Here is a 24,801-nt window from a genome sequence, read left to right on the forward strand (position 1 = left end):
TGTTTGAGTCTCTTCTAGATTCATTTTATTTTTTTAATTGTATATATGTTTGTGTAGGCATATACAATTGTATATATGTCCTATAGGCATATGTGCATGTGAGTGCAGGTAGCTGCAGAAGCCAGAAGAGGGCGCCAGACACACCCTACCCCTCCCACCCACCCCCACGCCCCCACCCCACCCCCAAGAGCTGGAGTTGCAGACAGTTGTGAGCTGTCTACTGTGGATGCTGGGAATCAAACTCTCCAGCCCAGACAGTGATTGTTTCTGAAGGCATAGCAAAAGAATTTATATTTCCACATACTATGTACACTTGTTCTTCAAACACTTGTTCAGCACTTAAATACATTATTGCCCTGTGCTGTTTGGAGTTTTCACTGTGACTATTGGGAGGGCAGGAGCGATGGAGAAATTACAAAGCAGAAAATAATCAATGCTAAAACAACCAATTCAAATATGTTTTCATTTAAATAATAATAAGAGGAGGAGGAGGAGGAGCCGGGCATGGTGGACACACACCTTTAATCCCAGTGCTCCAGAGGCAGAGGCACCCAGACATCTGTGAGTTCAGGGCCAGCCTTGTCTACAAAATGAGTTCTAAGCCAACTTACACGGTGAAACCTATCTGAAAAAATAAAAGATGGAAACAAGATGTGACCCAGAAGATATGTATGCCCCATCCACCCACCCTGGAGAGAGGCCACTCCTGAGAACTGGAACTGAGTCCAGCTAACTAGTTCCTAGACAAGTAACCAACCACAGCTGCTCGACTTTGCTCACTCTCAGGCTGCTGATGCAGCTTGGCTAGGAACTGAGAGACTGGAGCCTCTCTGGGTCTAGCTGGCCTGGACCTACTGAAGGGGAGTGACAATAGTCACCAGTGTGAAATGGCAGTGCTCCAGCACCTGGAAGTTGTCCCTCATAGCCTGTCCGAGTTGTCCACACGTCCCTCCAACCTACAACAGGATTGCTTCTCTGCTCTTTCCAGATCTAAGCTAGAGCACCATCTCTTGTCAGGAGCCCTAAACAGTGTATGAAAGGCAGCTTGGAATCTGTGAGCTCTGAGCACTGCCACCAACCACCTTGGAGGCCCTGGGACCCTTGTGAGTAAGATAGCACTCTAGACTGATGGGATGTCTGATCAGAATGTTGTGTCTGACGTAGCCAGCCAAGGGGCCGTGTGCCCTCCTCAGAAAAGGATTCTGACCACAGACATGGGAGAATGGAGAGGTCAAAAGGCATGGGGGTAAGTGGAGGCAGGGGGAGTCGAAGCAAAAGACAGAATGACCCTGAGCAAGACAGGAACACCAGATGTCCTGAGCAGAAAGCCAGAGGAATCTCACAGAACAGTGCTCCAGAAACAGATAGCCACAGGTCTCCGTGCAGACTTGGGGACCTTCCTTCAACTGCAGAAGGCCAGCTGCCACAGGAGATGAGGCCAGTTTGGAAGCCTATGGCAGAGAGACCTAAGATGCCTACTGGAAGCATTGCCCCTAGGGACAGAAATAAAACAGATCTCCAGTATGGGGGATCTGGCGCCCTCTTCTGGCCCTCTCGGGCATTACATGCATGTGGCGCACATACAGACATACACATAAACACTCATACGAAATAAAAATACAGTTTTAGAAAAGAAAAAAGTTTATTGATAAGAGACTGATACAAGTATACTAAGTTGCTGCCATGCTGGTGTGAGAAATTGCTCAGGTTACATTAAGTAGGAAACTGCTTCAATTAAGGAAGTTATGACCATTAGTATTAAAATGGCAAATAGGAACAACACAGCAACTCTGTAAGGATACCTTCTGAGAGCCGCGGTTTAGGGAACAGTGTGTGATTCGGAGGTAGAGCACTTGTCTAACACACGTGAGTTTGGTTCACACGCTCTCACACAACTCAGCCCAGGAAATCCGTGTGGAGGAATTCACTGGGGAAAAACTGTCCACTCAGCATTATTTGTGAAACAGGAAAGTGAGCAGAGACTTGGCTCACTTGTTGAGAAGAGCCAGAGACAGGAATCAGTCTATGTCTCCACCCACAAAGGACAGTCCCAAGGAGTGAATTGCACTCCAGACAACACGGTGGGAGGAGGTTCTGGTACGGTCACAATCTAATCAGATGGTATCAATTGCATCAGCCCGTTTTGTTTCATATTATATAAAGGTAGCAAAAAAATAACTTATTCGAAGTCCCTTACTTTATATTTTCTGACTTTCTACAATGTTTCCTTTTTAAAAAGCAAAACTCCTTTTCTTATGATTCTAGACTGATGACTTAAAGGAGAAGATTGCCTTTACTAAATGAATGGCCGCGCCAGGCATGGTGGCTCTTACCCGAAATCCTAGCACTCAGAAGGCAGAGGCAGGAGAATTACAGGTATGAGTTTAGCCCATAAACTATCCCAAGCCAGTCTGAAGATCCCTTAGTTGCCTTTCTGTTTTTGTAATAAACACCAGGACGAGAAGCCATTTGGGGAGGAAGGGTTTGTTTTACAGCTTGTGATGAAATGGAAGTCAGGGCAGACATTCAAGGCAGGAACCTAGAGGAAGGCACTGAAACAGGACAGAGGAGAAGGGCTGCTTATTAGCTTTCTCAAGTGGCTTTCTTAGCTACCTTTCTTATCCCATCAGGACGACCCACCCAGGATGGCATTGCCTATGGTGGATTCAGCCTGTCCCCCTCAATCATTAATCAAGAAAATAAAAACCTCCAACAGGCTTGCCTGTAGGCCAATCTGGTGGAGACATTTTCTCTGTTGAGATTCCTTCTTCCCTTGTGTCAAGTTGATAAGAAAAATAAATAAATAAAATAAAATAAATAAAAAAAACCCACCGTGCTGTACAGAGACTAGAGAGAGTTCAGGTCAGTCTGGGCTGGGTAGAGGGGAGGCAGAGAGGATGACCTGATTGTCTCACATGTGACCAAGTGACACGAGTCAGATCTGGCTCCCTGCCAGCCCTGACCCACAGCCCCCAAGGAGTGAGTGGCTGTGCCCTGGCTCTGACAGCAGTGGGGTGCCGTCCACACCTGGATGTGATCTCCAAACATTGTCACCAAATCACAGAAGCCTCTGTTGTGACTGCCACTTGAGCCTCCATGGGGACAGAGGCCAGGCTGGACATGAGACTGTAAAAGAACCGGACTGTAGAACTTCACACCCGGGGCTCAGGCAGCCCCTTTTTGACCTGCTGGGACCCTACAAGAGCCACAGCTCTCAGACTCTCTGCTGTCTGTATATCTGATGCTAAGCCCCTTGCTGCCTGCCCAGCGACTGTGCTGAGGGAAGGGGCGAGCAGGAAGCCTACAGTGAGCCAGACATTAACAGAGCGCTGTGTGAATGTGGCCACTTCTTTGCCTGTTCCACAAAGCCCAAGCGGACGCCTGGAGATGACCCAGGAATGTGCCAAGGGCGTTTCCAGCCACCCCCTCTCCTACCTTTGCACCATACCCTCCCCACTCCCACCACCTCTCAGAGCACACCTGCCACATCTTTCAAGGAAGTCAGAGTCCCAAAGAAAAGCAAAGCCCTTGGGCGGCAGCTGGGAGTAACAGTAGCCCTACTGTCCCCGTTATGAGAATCCTTCTACAAAGAGAATTTGACAAAGAGAAGGGCAAAGAGAAAAGGGGGGGTTATGACAACAGAAAGGCAGAGCAAACCATTTCAAGTCCTGACACAGGCAAACTGGTTCTGAAAGTCACCTGTTTCTGAGCAGGAACGTGAAGCTCTGTCCCGTCATGCCGCACAGCTGGGCCACTATGTGCTGCCAACTGACTTAGGCAAAGCTCGTGAAAAAACCTCATTCGTTTGAGTTCCCTGTTTGTGCAAATAGTGTCAGGGGCACATCCGAGCACCCTGGCCATCCATCATCGCTGGTACCCTTCCTGGGCTGGAGATGACTCACCTCCAGCCGAACCCCCACTGCACATTCGGCAGGCAGCTTCTGTCAGCCGGAGGCCTTGCAGCCTGTGAATACCTTGTATCCATTTTTCAAGTCCACAGTGGCTACAAGAACAATGATGAGCCCCTGAGAAGGGGAGGTGATGAAAGCGCCGGGTTGACCAGGAGGATGTAGGCATGTCTATTTTCATCTCTCAGCTCAAGCCAGCAACTCCTCAGACAGCACATCTGCCCTGGAGAGGGAAAGGACCAAAGTTGGGGGAGGGTGGGAGGTCTTCTGTAAAGAAGCAACCATACTAGGCCAAAGAAAGGACCAAAGGGAGAAGGAAGGCTTGAGGATTCTTAATCTCCACCCTGGAGTGTATGATCACACGACTCCCAAGGTCAACTGGTCACCACAGAAGGAAAATGGGTGAGAATGCTGGGGGGGGGGGGGTGGATCACTCACCAGGAGAGAACTCCATAGCACATGCCGTGCCCCAGGTTCAAGACCACACACTACTACCTCCTCTCTAGAAAAAAAGGGCAAAGAAAATACAAACACTTCCAAACACAGCATCAGTCTCTATGGACCAAGAGGGGTCAGGGGCACGCACTATGCCCAGCTCCACCCTCGGCTCTGGGTGTGGTTTATGCTGCATCACCCAGTACCTTGGCTCTGCACATCGATAGGAAACAGACAAGTTCCACTGGAAGCCCTGAAACAAACAAGTTCCACTGGAGGCCCTGAGGATGACTGTCATGTGCTTAGTTACAGAAACGACCTCATGGGAGCCAAGCCTATAACATACCCCACAGTGGGACACTTAAAATTCATGCTTTAAGTGATCAGTCCATCTTTGGGCTGGTTATGCACATGAACAGATACAGACACACAATGTGATGTTCATGGCCAAGGAAAACACACCAGCATTCATTAACATAAGCCCATTGATGCTACCACCACCTGAAAACACCAGAGATGCAATATCTTCTGGGAGAGGTAGATTATCACTGCTGGTCAAACTGCAGAGAACACTCGACTGTGGGCTGCCATCCCTCACAGAGGCTGCAACACTGTGACCCCAGGCAGAGCCGTGGAAAAGGAGGCTTCCATAAAGACTGTAAGTCAGAGGGCCAGGAATGCCTACTGCTAGGCATGACAGGAGAGCTAAACCCATGAGATCACAGCAGTATAGTTGCTGAACAAGACCTGCATACAGACCGTACCCAGTTGACACGCCGCCATGTGGGAAATTTCTCAAGGCCCCACCCTTGATGAATAACTACAGGAAACCAATAGTTTCTTCCAAAGATGAGTTTCCTGATGTGGTTTATCCAATCCCACATGGCCAGCCCGAAATACATGTACATACCAGCAACACTAAATGGACTTGGGAAGTTGTGTGCATGTGTGTGTGTGTGTGTGTTTGTGTTGTAATAGTAATCATCATATTATTGATTTGAAGTCATGGATTTGAGAGGTAGTAGGGAGCATGGGAAGAGTTGGAGAAGGAGAGGGAGAGGCAGCATCAAGTATCCGTGTGTGGAATTCTCAAAATAAAATAAATTAAGCAGAAATTTAAAATCCTTAGCATGAAGGCCCTTAACCACATCAGAGTCCAATAGGTCTCCAGTTTCAAACCACTGTGGGCTGCATGCATAGTGTGACCTGTCTCTGTCTCTCTGTCTCTGTCTCTGTCTCTGTCTCTCTCTCTCTCTCTCTCTGTGTGTGTGTGTGTGTGTGTGTGTGTGTGTGTGTGTGTGCGCGCGCGCGCGCACGCGCGTGCGCATAAATCTCCAGCACCCTTAAAGGGCAGCAAGATTGCTTCCTCACATCTCCAGGGAACAGCACTGGGGTCTACTGGTGAAAATAGGTCTTTCCTCCCCTTCCTGAGAGACAGGATTTCCAGGAAGAGTTTCCCTTGGAGCGGCCTCAAGTCTTCTTGAGGAAACACTTCTTTGTCCAGCATGTCTTGGAGCCAGATGCTGTCCCAAGGGCTGGCAAGCAACAGTGAGTGGAACCAGAGTGGGAAGAGGTCAGTCACAGGGAGCCCAGAGCCTGCTGAGGGGTTTTTACTTGTGTGAGGAACATCACTATCCCCAGACACTCTTTTCATGTTACTCTGAAGTGGAAACATAAGGGTTCTTTGGAAAGTCAGTTGGATGGTGTTTTGCTGGGGCAAACAGGTGAAGGAACTTTTTGCTGAAGCAGACACAAGAGAGAGGATGCTCTGCTAAATTAAGTGCATGAAAGGACACATGATGAGGGATTCTTTGCTAACAACACGCACATATTGGTCTGCCTTACATTGCATAGTTGAGCTGCATTTGTCAGGACTCCATAGAGAGAAATGCACTGAAACACTTCCCATGGTATGCTGCAGTTGTTGCCACTTCTGAGGACTCAGGCCAAGTGATGTCAGCTGAGACAGATGGCTGTTCTGAGGCAAGACTCATAGAGGACACGGGACTCCACAGAGTGACAGGGACCGAGCTTGGCTTTCTGGTACAGCTTGCTGGGCAATGCTTGTGGGTCTTAAGTCTTTGCCGAACTTCGATTCCCTGAGAGAGGCACAGCTGAGAACTTCTGGCGTTCCTCCTGGTCCCTCGTGCTGACTGGAGCTGAGGCTGAGGCCTGGCGGTCTCTGCTAGGCGGTGCCACCACTGCTGATTCCTGTTTGCTATCCTGACTCCACGGAACTGAACTGCTGGTGTGTCCGTGAAACGTTTGCGAGTGGATCGAGCTGCTGCTGCTGCCTGCTGACCTGTGAACTGAACTGCCTATTTCCAGACAGCACAGATGGGAGTTGCTCCAAAGAACCTTTCTACACAGGTCCTCTTCCCCGTATCCTTTCTTTTCCATTACCTCTGGTGGATGATGGGCAACAAGGGAGGTTAAAGAGTTTTAAGAATCATCATTAAAAATAAGGTTTAAAAAGTTAAAGTTGGGCTGGAGAGATGGCTCAGTGGTTAAGAGCACCGTCTGCTCTTCCAGAGGTCCTGAGTTCAATTCCCAGCAACCACATGGTGGCTCACAACCATCTGTAAAGAGATCTGATGCCCTTGTCTGGTGTATCTGAAGACAGTTACAGTGTACTTATATATAATAAATGAATAAATCTTTAAAAAAAAAAGTTAAAGTTACACTACTCTTTGGTTGTGAAGCTCCTTTCTCTCAAGTACCTGGGCCTCAGTCACTATTAACATCCCGCTGAAAGGGCCATGTGGTCCAGAGTTTGGGTCCATACTGAGAAAAGAGTGCCATGAATGATGTATTTTCTTCTTTCTGAGTTGCCTCAGACAGAGGTCAGTCTGTGGTCAACATGCCCAAGTGCCTCCCCTCCAGCTTCTGGAAACCCTGAGCAACAGGGAGATCCTAAAACACCCAGTAAGTTACGAGTTGTTTCTAAGAACACCCTCAAGAAAGCGGTCCTCAGAGTTACCACCGTTTCTTAGCAGAGCATCATGCTGAGAATTGGGGAGATGGCTAGGTGGGTACAGTGCCTTCCATGCAAGCACAAGGCCTTGAGTGCAGACTCTGAGAGCCCATATGAAAAGTCAGGCATGGCTGCACCTCTTCTGTAACCGGACATTTGAGGGCAGAGGCAGAGGAGTAGCTGCTCAGAGCCAACTGGTCAACCCTAGATTCAGAGAGAGGCTGCCTCAGAGAAATAAGATGATCAATAAAGGACATTCTGGCCTGTTGAGTGCCTGGGTACACATATTTTTATTATTTATTTTTATTTTGTCTCTCTGAGTGCTTTGACTCATATGTATGTGTACTACATGAACTTACCACATGGAGTTATAGTCACGTAAGCCACCATGTGGGTGCTGGGTATCGAACCTGGGTCCTACACAAGAGCAGGAAGTGCTCCTGCTTGCTGACACATCTCTCTAACCCCTTCTTTGCTTGCTTGCTCTGCTCTTCAGGGCACAGAGCACAGAGAGGTAGCTCACAAAGGCGAAGAGACGCTTTACATAGGGGATAATGCTGCACAGCTCAAGAACAGGACCCAGGGCCTCGGGAGGCACTCAGTAGGTGACGTGCTCCTGTGCAAGCATGAGGACCAGAGTTTGGATCCTACACATTCACATAAAAGCCAGGTGTGGACACGGCTCAGTCTGTAACCCCAACACTGGGCATGGGGAACAGAGACAAGTGGACCCTTGGTGCTGGTGGACAAGCTGGCCTAGCCAAGCCATTGAGCTCCATGTCCAGTGAGAGACCCTGTCTCAAACAATACAGTAAAGAACAACTAAAAAAGGATCTTCATGCTGACCACTAGCTCCATCCATATGCATATGTGCATGTGGGCACACATACACACATACTCACACACATGCATAAACCACCCAGACACACATCACATCCAAAGGAAGGAGCCCAGACAGCTCAGCAGGATTGACACACCTCTCTCCTATTAGAAAAGAAGAGGGCGGGGTTTGGGAGGCATAGTAAAGCGCTGGCCTTGCAAGCCTGAGGACTGAGTTCAAGCACCAGAAGACACATTTTTAAAAAGCTTAGTGTGGGGCCTGAGTGTGAAAGTCCACCACTGGGGAAGGGGACACAGGTGGATCCCAGGGCTTGCTGGTCAGCCAACATAGGCTACTTGGAGAGCCCCCTCCCACCTTCTAGGGCCAATGAGAGATCTTGTCTTTAAAAAAAAGAGGGAGTTGGAGGTGGCACTTAAGGAATGGTACCTAAGGTTGTCCTCTGGCCCAATATGCATGAACATGCGTGCACACACATGTACACATGCACACCAAAGAAAGAGGAGGAAGAAAAAGGTAAGGGGAGGAGGCAGAAGAGGGAGAGGAGGAAGAGAAAGAAGTGGAGGAGAAGGAAGAAGAGGAGGAGGAGGAAAAGAAAGAGGAAGAGTAGGGGAGGAAGAAGAGGAAGAGAAGGAAGAGGAAGAGGAGATAGAGGAGGAGAAGGAAGAGGAAAAGAAAGAGGAAGAGGAGGAAGAAGAGGAAGAGAAAGAAGAGGAAGAGGAGATAGAGGAGGAGAAGGAAGAGGAAAAGAAAGAGGAAGAGGAGGAAGAAGACGAAGAGAAGGAAGAGGAAGGGGAGGAGGAAGAAGAGGAAGAAGAGGAGGAGGAAGGGGAGGAGGAAGAGGAGGAAGAGGAGGAAGAGGAGGAAGAGGAGGAAGAGGAGGAGAAGGAAGAGGAAAAGAAAGAGGAAGAGGAGGAGGAAGAGGAAGAGGAGGAGGAGGAAGAAGAGGAGGAACAGGAGGAAAAGGAGGAGGAGGATGAAGAGGAGGAAGATGAAGAGGAGGAGGAACAGGAGGAAGATGAAGAGGAGGAAGATGAAGAGGAGGAGGAAGAGGAGGAGGAAGAGGAAGAGGAGGAAGAAGAGGAAGATGAAGAGGAGGAAGATGAAGAGGAGGAGGAAGGGAGCAGACCAGCAACTAACTACTCTTTTGGCTTTGGCCTTGTCCTCCAACCAGAGTTCCACCCCCCAGCATCCCCACCCCTGCAGTTGCCTGGCTTGTGGGGGAGGGGCGGATGCCCTGCTCACCTGAGGGTGATCCAGCCTCCCTCAGCAAATCATTCTCCTACTCGGCTCACGTGAACCCGGAGTCAGGCGGTCTCAGTGAGTATACTTGGAAGATGGAATAGTGTGTTTCTCAACTAGAAAATACATCTCATCTCAGCTAGCCACCACCTCCTTCATCTGTCCACAGTTTATAATGATAGCATTTATTTCATAATTGCTGACTGTTCACAAATACAAAATCCCTGGATCTTAAAATAAATTATAGTTCTCTTTCTACCTAACAGCCCTTAGGCTGTCGGGACACCAGGAAGAGATGCCCCTAGTTGTAGGGTTAATAACAGGTAAGCAAGGCTTGTGTTTTGGGGTGATTGGGGCCTATTGGCACGGAAGGGAAGTGTTGGAAATCATTTTATTGGGTAGCTTAATTATTGATCTCTCCATTCTAGGATCAAGGACCAGCGACAACCATCTTTGATCTACCCTTTCTTTAGCTTGCTGTTGACCTTGGCAGAGACAAGCACATGCCCCCATTGGGTCAGTGTCTCCTGCTGGTATCACTTGCTGACCTTGGTCACTCTTACTGAGAGTGCTCTGGACTTCTCTCTGGAGAACCGCATGTAACCCAGGCTGTGTCTTGGAGGGTCCAGACACCTGTGGTGCCTGGCCTGGGGGTTGGCACCAGTCAGGGGAGCGCAGATGTGCAGCTGGGGCTGGAGGGGAGGGAGGTAGCGCTAGGCAGGAAGGCTGCAAGCAACCCATTTCAACCTTACCTTTGACGTGCCTTGTGTCTCTGAGGGAGGCCAGCCCCTGACAGCCAGAGCCAAACCAGAATGTACAGAACAGCTCTGAGCCCCTCTACGGAGAGGAGGGCCTGGCAAGTGAGTCCCATTCATGAGATGTTTGAACCAGGTGTGTCCAACAAAAGGCCATAGCACCACACCACCACCTACAGAGCCCGTGTTTGCTCAGCACTGGCAGACAGAAGGGCCCCCCTCCCCCAGGCCATGTTAGCACAGTGCTCAGGGCTCACTCTGAGCTGCAGGGGGAAACCTGCCTTCCTTTCGGAGACAATGGCTGCAGGAAGCCTCCAGCTCCACATCTTTGTGAAAGCCGCACACTCACGAATGAGCTCTGGGTCCTGTCAGAGACCAAGTCACTACCTCCTCGCAAATCCACGGCCATGACAGATTGCTGTCTTTCCTCTATGCTAGCTGCTTCCAATGCACCCCGCCTCCCAAGGCTTCCTCCACAGCCATCAGCTCCAGTGTGGTCACATCCCAGGGTTGGGCATGGGGATATCACTGAGAGGCAATGGGGACTCACGGGCTATCATTCACAATGGATCAGTCATGCCCCAGACTCCAAGACAGTAGCAGGTGGCACACGGGAAAGAGTGAGACTGCTGGCCAGTATGACTGGGAGACGCCCACATACCGGTCATGACAATCACGTGACTCTATTTATCTCAGCCCCTCACCCCCACCTGAAGAGAAAGTCAAAAAGAACCTGTGAATGACTAGGTCAAGTGTTTCCAATGACTATGACTAGTGGTTAAGCTCAACCCTGTGGGGGTTGGGGATTTAGCTCAGTGGTAGAGCACTTGCCTAGCCAGCACAAGGCCCTGGGTTCGGTCCTCAGCTCCGGGGAAAAAAAAAAAAATCAACCCTGTGGCAGACACACCGCCTAGGATTGGGTCCTGGCTCCTCCCTGCACCAGTTCCTGCAAATACCCAATGAGGAGCTGGGCCTGAGCAGAGCTGAGGTGGGAGCTTAATGGTGAAGCCATTTTCTAACGTGTGTGAGGCCCTGGGGTCCAGACTCAAGCAACACAGAGAAAAAGAAAACAGAAGCTATTTCATTGGCCAGTGCAGAAAGACAATAGGTGTCCGGCTGGCACTGGCCGGTGCTGGTTGGTTGCTTGTCGTCATTGTTATCCTATGGTCCCTCATTGCCATTACTGTGGGACATGACAGTCCTATGGTTAGAGACAGACCTGACACGTGAGTACTGTGCACAGTCGGTCATTGGTTCCTTAAGAGCCCAGTCTTGGTGAGTTTCAGAACAAGCCACTGGTGGAGGAACACACTTACAGAACATATAGGTCAGATGTGTGGCTATATGGCAAGTCAACGGCCACAAAGGGTACAGAGTAAGACTCTTGGGGTTGGGGATTTAGCTCAGTGGTAGAGTGCTTGCCTAACAAGCACAAGGCCCTGGGTTCGGTCCCCAGCTCTGGAAAAAAAAAAAAAAAGAAAAGAAAAAAAGAAAAAAAAGACTCTTGCCCAGAGGAAGCCTCTAGAATCATCAAATATCCCAGGGCTGGGTACCACAGGACGATGAGTAAGATCCTGAGTCCCCTGGTCCTCCCAGAGCCTAGAACTCAGGCAGAGCCTGTCCACTCCAGCCCATAGCATCCAAGACTCTAAGCCCCAGGCTTCGCGGGTGCTTCTCTGAGACAGCCACAGCATCCCACAATGCAGCTGGCGGCTCACAGACCACCTCACACACTGACGCCTGACATCCGAGTTGTCCAGCATGTGAGGTATTTGTAGGCAAAGACATTTTGCTGCTTGTCAGTCTTCTGGTTGGCTTTGGTGGTCCTGGTTGGCTGTGGTGGTTGACTCTTAGGAAGAGTTAGAGACCAGGGTCTCTTGTGCTTCTTCTTTGAGGCTACCGACACTCTTGCTGGCAAACGTGGCCCAAAACTGCCCCTCAGTCACTCACGGTATGTCACTCTGGCAAACAGACTACATCCAGCCAAGGTGCTGGTCAGCCCATCCCTGCAGAAATGGGAGAAGCCCTCAGAGCCGAGCAGAGTTCACTCACTTCCGAATCCTGCTTGCCATCTGTGGTATGTCACCTGCATACTCTGTGTCTCCATACCCACGAGCAAGGTTTTTAGCAGCCCTTGCCTCCAAATGTTGTCTGAAGACTAAAACAATCTACATCAAGGGCTCAGGAGAGCTTGGCACAGTCTGGCCTGCCGCGCTATTAACTATACACTCAAATTCTTTTCTCGAGAGGAAACAGCAAAAGAAAAACTGTGGCTGGCATCCCCAGGTAGTTCCCAGCCACCACTCTAGGCAAACAGAAATAACCCTGAGTACTTCCTGTTCACTGGGGACAACTCTGGGGGTAAAGAAAAGGAAAAAAACCCTTCACGCTTGTGCAGATGCATATTTAAAGAGACTTGAGCCAGGCGGTGTAAAGCAGGTAAGATGTAACAATGTACGTACTGTGTGATACGTATGCTTATGATAACCAACTGCCTCTGGGGGACCAGATCTGAGCCCCGGCAGCGTGGTTCTTGGCATAGGCATTCCCCAAGGTAATAATTGTGGACGGCATCCACAACGAAGCCAGGTTCCATGAACTCACTATGACGGGGGCCAGCCTGGGTCTCTCCACCTATGATGCGAGAAAAGTTCATGTCCTACCATCTCTACAGTTGCCTCTGGATATGATGGAGCAGATCCCAGGGCAAGGAACCTGGACCACAAAGGCCCAGAAGAGAGGCTCGTCTGAGTGCGGTATAAGCAGAGTCCAGCAGGACCAGCAACCCAGAAGAGTCCATGGCCCCAGCATGGACGTCCCTCACGTGCCCCAGAGCTAGACAGGAGTCCCGGCCCTTACCTCACCTTTCTTTCTTGTCCCACAGTTGTTGCAGGGGCCAGCCCGACCTGCTGATATCTCTGAGAACTCAGAGGTCTTCTAATGATAACCCCACATGCTGCCCTATGCACCCAAGCCCTCTCCCCAAACCAACCCACAAGGGACCTCCTATTACCGTGGCACAGCAGAGCCATGAAAGAGGCTGCTACACCCAGCCGGCAAGTTACGTCCCCTCCCAACAGAGCCCAAACAGAGCCCAGAAGCAGACACCATTCAGCAGGACATGCTGGGCCCCCCCAAACTACCACAAAGCCCTATACCTTATAATTAGTCCGTGGGCCCAGGTGAAGGACAATGGCCTGGAAAAGCCAGCAAACGGGGTTCATGCATGATAACCTGGTCTCTGCGCCAAGCGTGTGACTTAATTACATATCCCAGGTACTAGCTTCTCCCCTGAACTCTCACCCCAGCCCATGACGACACAAAGGAGGGATTAGAGAATTAGCCAGGGGCCAGTGAGGCTAAACCTGCACTTTTAAAGTAGAAAGTCTGCTGTACGCAGCCCCCGGGAATGAGAGGTGCGACCCTTCCCGCGGCTCCACAGAGGTGAAGCAGCTGGGCAGGTACTTTGGCAGCCATAAATTCTTGGTCTAATTCTGCGACACTCCACGGTCACAAGACAGAAAAGAAGCCCCTCCGTGGTGACCGTGGCCCCAGAAGATGGTCACCATGGCTCACACCACCATTCTTCTTGCCGCCAAGTCCATCTGGGGAGACTTCGTATCACTTTGGTCTGCAGGGTGCACTCTGCAGGGTCATCATAGCTTTACCCAAGTGGCCCCCAGGACGTTGGGGACACCTTTGTCCCGGAGGTATGCGGTAGGGAATTGCGTTGTTTGGGAAGAAAGTACGGTCACTCCCTCAGGAGGGAATCCAGCCAGAGTCCCCTCTCAAAGAGTCCAGGTCCTTTCCAACCTGCCAAGACCCCAGTTGTGATAACACCTCCCTCTCTGGGCATTCAGATCAAGGTGAGGCCGAGATCATGTGATTTCTGATGGTTACCTGTAAGACATTAGATCTGGTTCTACCTCCCAGCTCCATGCTCCCAGAAATAAGACTCAGACTCAGAATATATTTGCGAAAACCGTGGCCATACAGCTAGGCTCTTCTCTGACTAGATCCTAACTTAAAATACCCAATTTATTTTAACCTACATTCTGCCATGTGGTTGGTTACCTGCGCTAAAGTACCACGCATCTCTCTCGTTCAAATCTCCCATGCCCGGCTCTATCCCAGAATCCTTTGTGCCTCCCAGATGTCCCACCTTCTATTTCCTGCCTAAGTCATAGGCCTTTTAATAGACTGGTGACACATCCATACAATGCACAAGATATTCTCTCTGCAGTTACCTGTACCCCATTTCCTGCCTTAGGTGAGTCACGATCCTCCTGTATTACGTCTAGAAAGGCTAGCGACCCACCCCTACAGATGTTGGGCCTTGAGCCTCAAAGAGACACAGAGACTTCTAATGAGCTGCGTTGGCCCTGCATGGAGGCAATGAGTTAAGGTTATTGCTTCTGCGGACTGAGCCTCTCACGGAGCCTGTGTACCATCCTTTGCAACAGTAGAAGCACAATTCCTCAACCCCGGGCAGCTGGCTCCAAAGGGGTGTGTGTCAACAAGAGAGCTCGAGGGTCTGCCTGATTTGCCCCACCCTAGTATGAGAACAGTTAACGAGAGGTTAAGATGATGGGTGGGGTCAGCCATATATCACCCCGAAGACCACAAACAGGTGTGAAACACGTCTGTCGCCTCAGAAAGGGACAGCAGATGGGCTGGACTACAAATCTAAGTGAAAGGCTTCAACCAGAGGGTCCCCAGAGGAGTGAGGACCCCGAATAAGGGATATTATACCCTTTAGACCCTAGGCCCAAGACCCTTACCAGTGCCACCTTTGGGGTATCTATCAACCCCACAACCATGAGCCCCTCTGTATTCCCAGGCCGGTTGAGTCCCAGCACCACACTTACAATGGCTGTCAGTCATAGCGGGTCTAGAATATAAAACCAGCTTCTGTCTAAAACTAAATTCCAAGATGGCAGGCTCTTTAACAGCTTCCGTAGAGAAGGTTTCAGGAAGCTAGTATTCCCATTTCATGGCCAGCCCTCCAGTTTGCTTTCCTTAGGGCCAGAGAATAGGCTGGGTATCCAAGGAACAGGGAGGGAGAAGGCAGCTCTACCCTGAGGAAGATGGCATCTTGACCCAGGGCAACCTCTACCTCACAGAAGCAAGCATGGCGTAGGGGCCTGCCTAGTCCATGATTAGACCACCTACCTGCCTTCTAGTACCAGCCTCCTGTAGGAAAGTGCACACAGCACAGAGTGCAGCCCGTGCTGGCACATGAAGGCTAGGTGCCAATTGGCACCCCATCACCCCACTCTGACATGGGGGCCCTGTACCCCAGCATCCACCCCATTCCCAGAGTCTGCAGAAATCATCATTTGGCTCCAGCAGGGAGCCAAGAGGCTGCCCACAGATCTGCCCACGATGCTGCCCCTCGCCTGGACCCAGTGGGATCCGTTTTGAGTCAGGGAAGTCAATAAAGCAGGGATAAAAACCCTAGAGCCGTCCCACTCCAAACTGCTGAGAGGCTCAGGAGTCTGCGAAGGCAGGTTAGGCGTGGGCATCCTAAGTTAAAACAGCATCATAGCCATCCCACGAGAGGCCGTTTTTACAGAGAAGAATCAAGCACAAAAGACTCACAGCTAAGTGTGGGAAGGATCGTTGGTGACCGGGCAGTCTGACCCCAGCACCATCCTCCAAATCACCATTTCATTGCCAGTATCTTTATTTCCATCCTTCCCCCTCCAACTCCACACCACGCCCCTGCCACACCTCAAACTTTCAGCCGGCCCTCCATCCCACGGGTCCCCAGCCCTTCACACCCAACTCGAGATGTAGGCCCTACTCCAGCCATTCTCACCACAGCCGCCTGGAAAGCTGGCAGGCTCAGCCTTCGAGGAGCAACCCTACTCACGGGCTGCAGAGGGACTGAAGAAACAGTGGCCGTGCCCCCTGCCATGACTGGGGAGCAACGACCTCACTGTCCTGCTGCCAGCCAGCAGGCTCAAAGCAATGCCACACAGAACTCAGCAGCGGGCAGGGCAGGGTGAAATCCCTCTTTATAGAGTTATTTTTGCTGTGGAATTTTCACTGGCCTGTAAAATATTTTTATATTTATTACACGTTTAACGGGAGCTCCTAGAACCAACAGGGTGTAAATAATGAAAACTGGGGTAGTAAAGCGCCCAATAAACCTCGCACCAGCCCTTTGATGCTCCCTCTGAGCCCCAGCTTCTCCTTCCTCCCCGGATCCCATCCTTTGGTCCTGGAGGAAGCCCAGAGGCCAGGGACCCTCTGGAACCCAACGGTGGCCCTTGAAAACCAAAGTCACCCAACTGCCACTATCTGTGTCATCAGCACTGAACATGCTGACCGAGAAAAGGCCTACTGTGTGTTCAAGCCAACGCTGGAGCTCCCGTGAGCTAGGCCAGAAGGCTTTCACAAAAGCTCCCATGTCCCCCCCCAGGCCCTACAAATTCAGGTGGCTCTCACGTCCCTGGGAGCTAGCACCAACCCTCAACTCTACAGACATGCATTGCATAGTGGCATTACTAAGGCCACAGGATCCCATTGGAGAACCAGAGTCCTAGGAGAAGGTTTTCCTCCATAAACACAGAACCTGCTATAGAGCCCTGCTCAGTGTGCCTACATCCTGTACCCGCAAAAGACTCTGGAGGCCCCATCTACACTTCACGGTCTGGGTTTCCTTTATGCCATCCACAAAAACCCCAAAGGAAAACACAACCTCAGAGGCCTTATTCCAGAAAGAAACTTAGAGTCAGAGGGAGAGGAGACCCATTCAGAGGGCAAGCCTGTGCTCAGGGGGACGGTCTAGCCTGAGCTGCTCCCTTGGCAGGAATCATCCCCTCACATGTAAACAACAATGTTCTACAGCTGCCCGCCAGAGACCCACGTGACCGGAGTACAACCCCTAACGCGCCAGCTCTCTCCATCCCAGATCATACAACAGGAGCAGAGGCCAAACTTGGTCCTAGGGTTGAGTCTAGTCATTTGCTACTGGTCTCTCAAACCTGCCTGGAAAGGAAGCATCACTCCCTGGACCAATCCCAGACCACCGAGCGTCCCCCACATATAGCAGCTCTCCACAGTTCCAAGCCCGGTCCCGGAATGCCCTGGATTCACCTAACTTAGGCTCTAAGCATCGGGCACCTGGAGGTGGTCTCCATGAGCGTTTCCTAAGCAAACATAGCATGTGGCTAGAGGAGCCCTGCTGTTGAGTCTGGCCCATCACACATGCAAAGAAGTCAATTCTGTGGACCTACATGCATGGCCTCACACTTGTCCCAAGTGAAGGCCCTCACCAGCTGTGACCACCGAGGCAGCACCCCCAAAACCCCCACCCCAGCGTCTATACAGTCAGGGCTACCTCGACAAGTCCACAGGACCACACAAGGTGCCTGTCCTTCCTCTTAGGCCCCCTCAAGCAATGGGGGCCACACACCATACAAGTAATAGCAGAGTGCAGAAACCCACCTCCCGGGGTGGGGCTACAGTCGGGAAAACACAAGGATGAAGGAAGGGCCTGAACCCCGAGGCTCCTCAGAGGCAAACTAACTGGAGTGGCTCCCCTCTGGGGATGGATCAGCCAGCAGCTCCTGCTTGCAGCTGCTTCAGCACCAGGAGATTCTTGTCTCTCATCCCCTGATAATTATAGTCCCGGGTGCTCAGCTAACACCCGTGTCATTGCAGGGTGTTGGAGCAAGCAGAGTCTAAGCGAAGAAAATTAAACAATAGCATTTGACAAGTAGCCCATCCCCTGTGGCACCGCACTGAGCCAGACCGAGGGAGGCAGTGTCTAGGCTTCCTGGCCCACCCGGGAGGTGCAGCTATCTGAAAGCAGTCAGGAAGCCCACGGCAAGTAATGACAATGCTTGAAGACCCCGAGAGTGGGAAGAGGAAGAGAACAATACCTGAGGAAGGAAGATACCAGAAGCATGTCTCCTCGTGGGGAGGCGTCGGAAACACATCAAGGTCCCTGCGGAGAGAGCCTGCTGAGAAATGGGAATTTGGCTTCTTTAGGAAAGGGGGTCCTGCTCCCCCAGTCTCACACACAGGGAAGCCAGCTACTCCCTTTGGAAAGAAGGGCTCCCACTCCTCCAGCTTCTCACACACACGGGGCTCCAGTTCCTCTCCACCCTCCCAAGAGATAGAAAGAATCGAGGATCTATGCCAGGGATCTTCCCAAGCCCCGTCTCTGCCTGACTCAGTTTCCCCACTGAGCACTATCTCCTTGAGAGCTGCAACCCAAACCAAAAGGCCAATGTTGAGCCCTCAAGCGCAGGTGCCACTGAGTTCCCAGGGGGCTTCAGCATCAAGCACTAAATCTCTGATCCTCGCTCCACAGAAGCTCCTCAGTCCTGTGACAATGGACACACTGTAGTGGGTGCCTGCAGCACTGAGTAGCCAATAACAGGCCAGGGTTCTCTGGGACCATTGTGAATGCCGGTTCCTTATTAGCTTGCTCTCATGATCTTTCTCCACAAGACCATGTGGGCATCCCCCTGAGGACCAACAGTGAGTGGACGGAGCCTGAGTGACCGCTGTATCCACTCAGCAGTGGCTGCTTCCTCTCGTTTTATAGGGGTGAAAAGCTGACGTAGCCGAGAGTGGGGGAGGGCTCAGCAACTAGCCTGAAGTCACAACACACACCCAAGCCTGACTTTCTCCCAAGTCTCAAGACATCTAAGGACAACCTGGGCTTGTTACAGATGGCAGATTAGAGGCCCCCAGCAACAACTCGGGCTCCCAATATAGGCCCTGCACCTTGCTGGCTCTCCTACTCCAAGCTGCAGATGTTGGGGAGGAGCCTTTAGCTTCCCCCAAATCCATCTGAAGAGAGACGCTGAGCAGACATCAGCTTCCCAGTACCCGCTATGAGATGAAACACATGTTTTCTGTGTTGCTTCCCCCCTTTGGGCTCCCCAAACATGCTGGAGATATTATTATTATTTATTATTTGCTGAGTGCTGACAGCAAACTGAACATCAGGCCCAGGAGTCTAGGCCCTGCCAACATGGCTTGCAGTCAGCCAGCACGACACGGCTCCCTGGTGACTCGGATACAAACCCAGCTGCTGGAGCGCCTGCTAGGAACCCTGTCTTCCAAGACCTTCCTTCCTACTCTAACCCCCAGCAGCCCATGGCTCTTGGCCTCCTCCTGACCTGAGAGGTTGTCCTCAGCCTAGGCTGCATTGGTACAGGGCCTCTGACCTTAGGGAGAGCAGGCTGGGCAGCTGGAGGAGAATGCTGTCAGCTCAGACTTTGCAGATGGCTGTGCAGGTCCTATGAAGAACCAGCTGTGTTACTGACCGGCTTTTCCAGGGAAGCCAACTTTCCCTGACCTTTTTCCTCAGGAGAGCACTAACACTGGAGGAAGCTCCCCGTTGTGGAACACCCTCTAGATCTGTCCTGGGAAGTGGTGTGAGGTATGCAAATGATGGACAGCCAAACCTCCATCATCATGTAAACACTGTTACTAAGTAAGATTGTTTTTAAAGTTGTGGTAAAAATTCACCCTTAAAAAAAAATAACAAAATGCTAAAGATTGAATCAATGTTGCCAATTTGTTACATCTCCGGCTACTCAGGGTTCAACCCGGCACCTCACAGAAGGTCACTTGAGCTAGGTCTCCCTGTCCTAGTCCTCTGTGCTGGAAGAGCTCCTATGCCACCCCCCATATCAAAGGCATGGGTCAACACCACCAACCCCCTGCATGAGGGCTTCCAGAGGAAATCGCTGGCAGCCCTGAGGGGTCCTCCCAGGAAATGAGCACTCAGAGGCCCTGTGGTATGTAGAAAAAGGAGGCAGTACCTCAGGGGACCTAGGCTGCCATGCTCAGCGACACCAGTTTCCTGATGAGGTAGTCGGACCCATCTCTGTACCCACAGACATGTGCTCCGTGAAGCCAGGCGATGTTAGTCTTCTCTCCCCATTAGAGCCCCAGGGATGAACTTTGCAGCATGCACTTTTGAATGAATCATTAGATGAGAGAGCAAAGGGCTGAAGAGATAGCATTGCCTTTCGTCTCCCTGCACACAGCGCGTACACAAGTACAGCCCAAGCCCCCTCCAAAGCCCTCAGCAGACTACCTACGGGACATTCTACATTTGAGAGTGGCGCTTCCAGACATGGGTTGGGACACTAGATCAGAAATGTGAAGCAAAGAGGGTTCTCCATTCACCCCCACTCTCCTACAGACCCCTAGTTCTGGCAATGCCCCAGGATGGCTATGAAGGCTCACGGAGTCTAAGCCTCTGTTATATGAATCTTCGTACAGCCCACAAGTGAGACCAAGGAGACCCTCCAAAGGTATTTGTACAAGTTAGGGGATCATGAGTGTTTATATCAGAAAGGACAAGGGACAGGCACACCCAGGAAAGGCATTGGCCAAAAAGCCTGGGCGCCTGAATCCCTAGGCCTCACATGGTAGAGAGAGAGGTCTTCTCCCACAAGTTGGCCTGAGATCTCCATTCGTGCACTATGTACACATACATATACATGCCCGTACACACTAAATATATCACTTTTCAGCCAGGCATATTGGTGTATGTACACCTTTAATTCCAGTACTCGAGAGGCAGAGGCAGGTGGATCTCTGTGAGTTCAAGGCCAGCCTGGTCCACATAGTGAGTTCCAGGACAGTCAGAGGTGCATAGTGAAATCTTGTCTTGCAGGGGGAAAGTATAGTTTTAAAGAAGGCAAGTCTACCCTGAGAACAGGCACCCTGGCAGAAGATCCCTCTGAGCTGACAGCTGCGGAGCCCCCTGGAGTCCCTCATACTGCAGAGGATTACTGTGAGCAAGGGTGAGAAGATGGTGGAAGAAATGGGCTCACATGGCCAGGGCCAGGTCCAAGTCCAAGGTACCTGCCTTGAGCCTCTCATGACCCTATACAACTATATGGTCATACGCCTACTGTGCCCTAGCCGCAAGCAGCCCAGCTGGTAGTGTACACCTACTGCATCCCAGGCACTATCGGGCCAGCTGGTGGTGCACACAGTAGGTGGTGCACACAGTAGGCACTCCTGCCACTTTAGACACCAACTGCAGCTGCCGCTCCCAAGGGCGATCCCCCTGGGTCAGGGTTCTGCACACAGCTGACAACTGGCTCTCTCAAGCCTTCATCCGCACGCATGCAACTCCACCGCCATGTGCCAACAAAAGGCACCAAGGGCCAGGAGTTGCCACAGGGAGATACTCCGGTCGGTGTAGCACACTGTGATTCACAGCCCAAGACATCCTTCCCCGGGCTACTGTGGATTTATCAGCATCACCATCTTCAATTAGGAAGCTTGTCACTCATCTCCAGCCATCAGAAGAAAGTGAGTGAGGAGATTAATGTCTTTTTAAAAACTGCTTTCATCCTCTGAAAGGGTTCCTCCCAGATACCATCTGCATTTCTAAGAGGAACGGCAGAAGCAGAAGAGACCGGCTGCCTTGTGTCCCCCCTTACACTCCCAGCCCCTCAGTCAGCCTCTGTCCCTATCTCCCACCATGCCAGGCGGGGAATCCCTCCAGCTGAGGCCAAAGCAGGTTCAGGACCTGAGCTTTCCTAGAGAAAGGTCACCAGCCAAGCTCAGCGGTTCCACGAAGCCTCTCCCAGCCATTTCCCATAGCCAGTGTGCCCCTCAAGACCGTGATGGAGTCCTAACACTCCAGGCTATAACTCACTAAAAGGAGGTCCTATCAGAGTAGGGAGGGGGCTTCACCCACGACAGCTGGCATCCCCATGAGAAAAGGGACATTTGGACACAGACACGTAGACAATGTAAAATGGAGTAAAATTGGTGTGGTGGAGAAAGAAAATGAAGATAAATCGGTGTGGTGGGTCTATAAGCCAAGGGATGCCGGGAGGTGCCAGTCATGGCTAGAAACCAAGGGGGAGATGTATCTGGTCCGTCGAGCCCAAAAGCTCATACCCTGGTTTTGAACTTAGCTTCCAGAACTATGAGAGGCCAGATCTCTGCTGCTTTAAGAACCCATTTGCAGTAGTTTCCTGCAGAGGTCCAAGGCCAAGAATCACGGTACCATGGCCACCCTTCATCTAGGGCAGGGGTTCTCAACCTTCCTGATGCTGCAACCCTTTAATCCAGTTCCTCATGCTGCAGTGACTCCCAGCCTTAAAGTTGTTACTTTATAACTGATTTCGCCACTGTTACAAATCGTAATGTACATAGTTTTCCAGACAGATGTTTACCACAGGGATGACAACCATTGCTCTAGGCCTCTCTTCTCTGACCCAAGTAGGAGAGTAGATGCTAGAGCAAGACCCAGAAGATCCCCACCAGGTATCCCTTTTCCGTCATCACCCTGCTCCTCCTGCTAATGCACTAAACAGATATTAATCACCTAGCCCAGCCGTGACCGCCATTATAATATCTAGACCTGTTCTCCCTAGACCCAATGTCGCCTGTGTCACAAGTCAAAAGACTGCCTTCCTGATCCACCTGATATCAGACAACTAAACCCTGGCAGAAGAAAAGTAGGAAAAAACATATATGGCCCCAGAAATGGCCCCACACCACCTCAGGGCCCAAGATGTCTGTAAGCATAGGGAAGAACCCCCTGGGGTCTAGGCCAGACTTTTTCTGTTGAGTGCCCACGAGAGCTACACTGGCCAGGCAAACCATACTTCTCTTGAGCAAAGACCTCTGTATCTGTAAGGAGCCAGCAAGGGACGGCACTCCCCACACTCGTGGTTGCATTGTGCTTGAGGAGAGGCAAGAAGGTACTTTTCTCTAGGAAAGCACTGTCCTAGGCAACAGCCAGAGTGCCCGGGGCTCCTTAGGAGCTGCCCTGACCTTCGCCCTCTTCCCATGAGCTCCACGACCCGGCCACTCCCAGCAGATGCTGTACACCATAAGATGGGATCTAGAGGAGGACCTGAATAGCTTGCCTGCTCTCTGCCTGCATGGGACTTACCCATTCCTGTGCCTTAGTTTCCCCAATCAGTAGAAGAGAGGGGAGCTGCGCCTGCTTTGGAATGTGGGGGTGTGGTCCGGTCGATTAGTACATGGGAAACACCCGGCACTGTGCCCGGTAAGCGCTCGGTAATTGTAGGCCGACACAGCTTGCCATTGCTCCCCTGCACCCTTACAACTCTAGGGTCCTCCCATTTGCTCTGCCAGCGTTCACGAATGGCTCCCTTCTGTGTGTGACACCCAACATCCATTTACAGAGAGGAATATGCCTCGTGCCAGGAACGCAGAGTGAAGTTACCAAGGCCTGGTGGGAAAAGCAGATGCAGGAGACATGGCACGCCGTGGTTGGAGAAGAACCTGGGAGATCACGCTGCCGAAGGCGTGATGCTGAGGTTGGGAGGGCTGATTAGGTGTTTACCAGGAGGATCTCGTCCAGTCTGTAGCCGATATTCTGCAAATAACCAGAGGGTGAGTTAGACAGAAGAGCAACACGCAAGCCTAAGAAAACAGAACATGTCGCTGAGCAGGGGGTATTTGAGCAGAAAAGGAGAAAGGTAAAGCCAAACTCAGAAAGGCTCTGGATGCCACACTCAGACGGGTTGTGAGGGGCAGGGAGTCAGGGGAGAGGTACGATAAATAAGTTCTGGGGGCTGCAGGAGACCTGTCTTCCTTCATCACCTAAAGACCCTGCTTGCCACTTGGTCTTGAAATTCTCTTCCCAGTAGAGATGATGTTCTCAAGTTCACGCCCCTGGAGACCCCATATTTGTTCCTATTCTGGTTAAGGCTATGGTGCTCACAGCTGCATACTATCAGAGGAAGCCCTCAGCCAAGACCTTTGGGGAAACCCCCATGTCTCCATGCACGTCCCAATGGACAGATGGGTCTGGGCTGAGAGACAAGTTCGAGCCGTAGTCTAGGAGCCCCTGTTGGTGCGCTGGCACCCAAGCACCTCCCATCTGCGGCTCTTTCTCCTCCCTTGCTCCAGAAACCCCTTCACCTCCGCTGAGCCCAGGGGTCCTGGCTAGTCCTTTCTGAATGTGTGCTGCGATGTTCCGTGTGGTGGACACTTGAGACTCCCCTGGGCCCCTGTGACTCAGCCAGCCAGGTCCCAAGCTGTGCTCTGACCTCACGCCCTGGCAGAGACACTGGCATCAGCACCCACAACTGTCTACCCCGCAGCTGGGTCTACACTTCAGCAGCTGCCCAAGCAGGCACTAAAATTAGGTGACCCAGTAGATCCAGGACACGGAGATCATGGGCAGGGTGCCGACTGCCCCAAGGGTCACTCTCCCCAGCCTAGAACGTAAGACCATGCAAAATGAGCGGCCAAACATCTGCCTTTCCCCAGGGACACTGGGAGAGAGCTTTGAGCTCTGTTTGTTTCGTGCAAAAAAAAAAAAATTATTCCTGGAGGTTGGGAAAAAATGCAAAACATACTTGCAGCCGGACTTTCCAATCTAGCTCACAAGTTCTTTTCCCTTCTCATGGGTTGTTTTGAATGTGTGAGGAAGTATGCTGGGGGGCTGAGGTGGGGGACAGGAGAGATGGCTGAACCTGTCAAAGCGCTTGTACCAAGTCCTGCAGCCTACGGTCCTGTGGTTCAATCCCCAGAGCCCCCATGGTAGAAAGAGAGATCTGACTCCCACAAGTTGTCCTCTGACTGCCACGTGTGGGCTGTGGCACACATGTGCACACACACACACACACACACACACACACACACACACACATTAGTATTTCCCAAGAA

At 51.3% G+C, this 24,801-nt stretch overlaps 1 long non-coding RNA gene across 2 annotated transcripts in view; it reads right to left on the reverse strand.

Annotated features, from left to right (window-relative positions):
* LOC147999975 (uncharacterized) overlaps nt 1-24,801 on the reverse strand; it is a 69,671-nt gene that overhangs the window by 42,097 nt on the left and 2,773 nt on the right. The window contains exons 2-3 of one of the 2 annotated variants that reach the window (XR_015641449.1): nt 23,351-23,503; nt 1,619-4,131 (exon numbers count right to left, since the gene is read on the reverse strand). This is a non-coding gene — a long non-coding RNA (uncharacterized LOC147999975). Of the gene's footprint in view, nt 1-1,618; nt 4,132-23,350; nt 23,504-24,801 lie in introns of those variants that run through there. The other variant, XR_015641448.1, reaches the window with a different exon arrangement.

The sequence above is a fragment of the Rattus norvegicus genome, chromosome 17 (genome assembly GCF_021556685.1).
Source record: "Rattus norvegicus strain SHRSP/BbbUtx chromosome 17, alternate assembly SHRSP_T2T, whole genome shotgun sequence".
Classification (NCBI taxonomy): domain Eukaryota; kingdom Metazoa; phylum Chordata; class Mammalia; order Rodentia; family Muridae; genus Rattus; species Rattus norvegicus.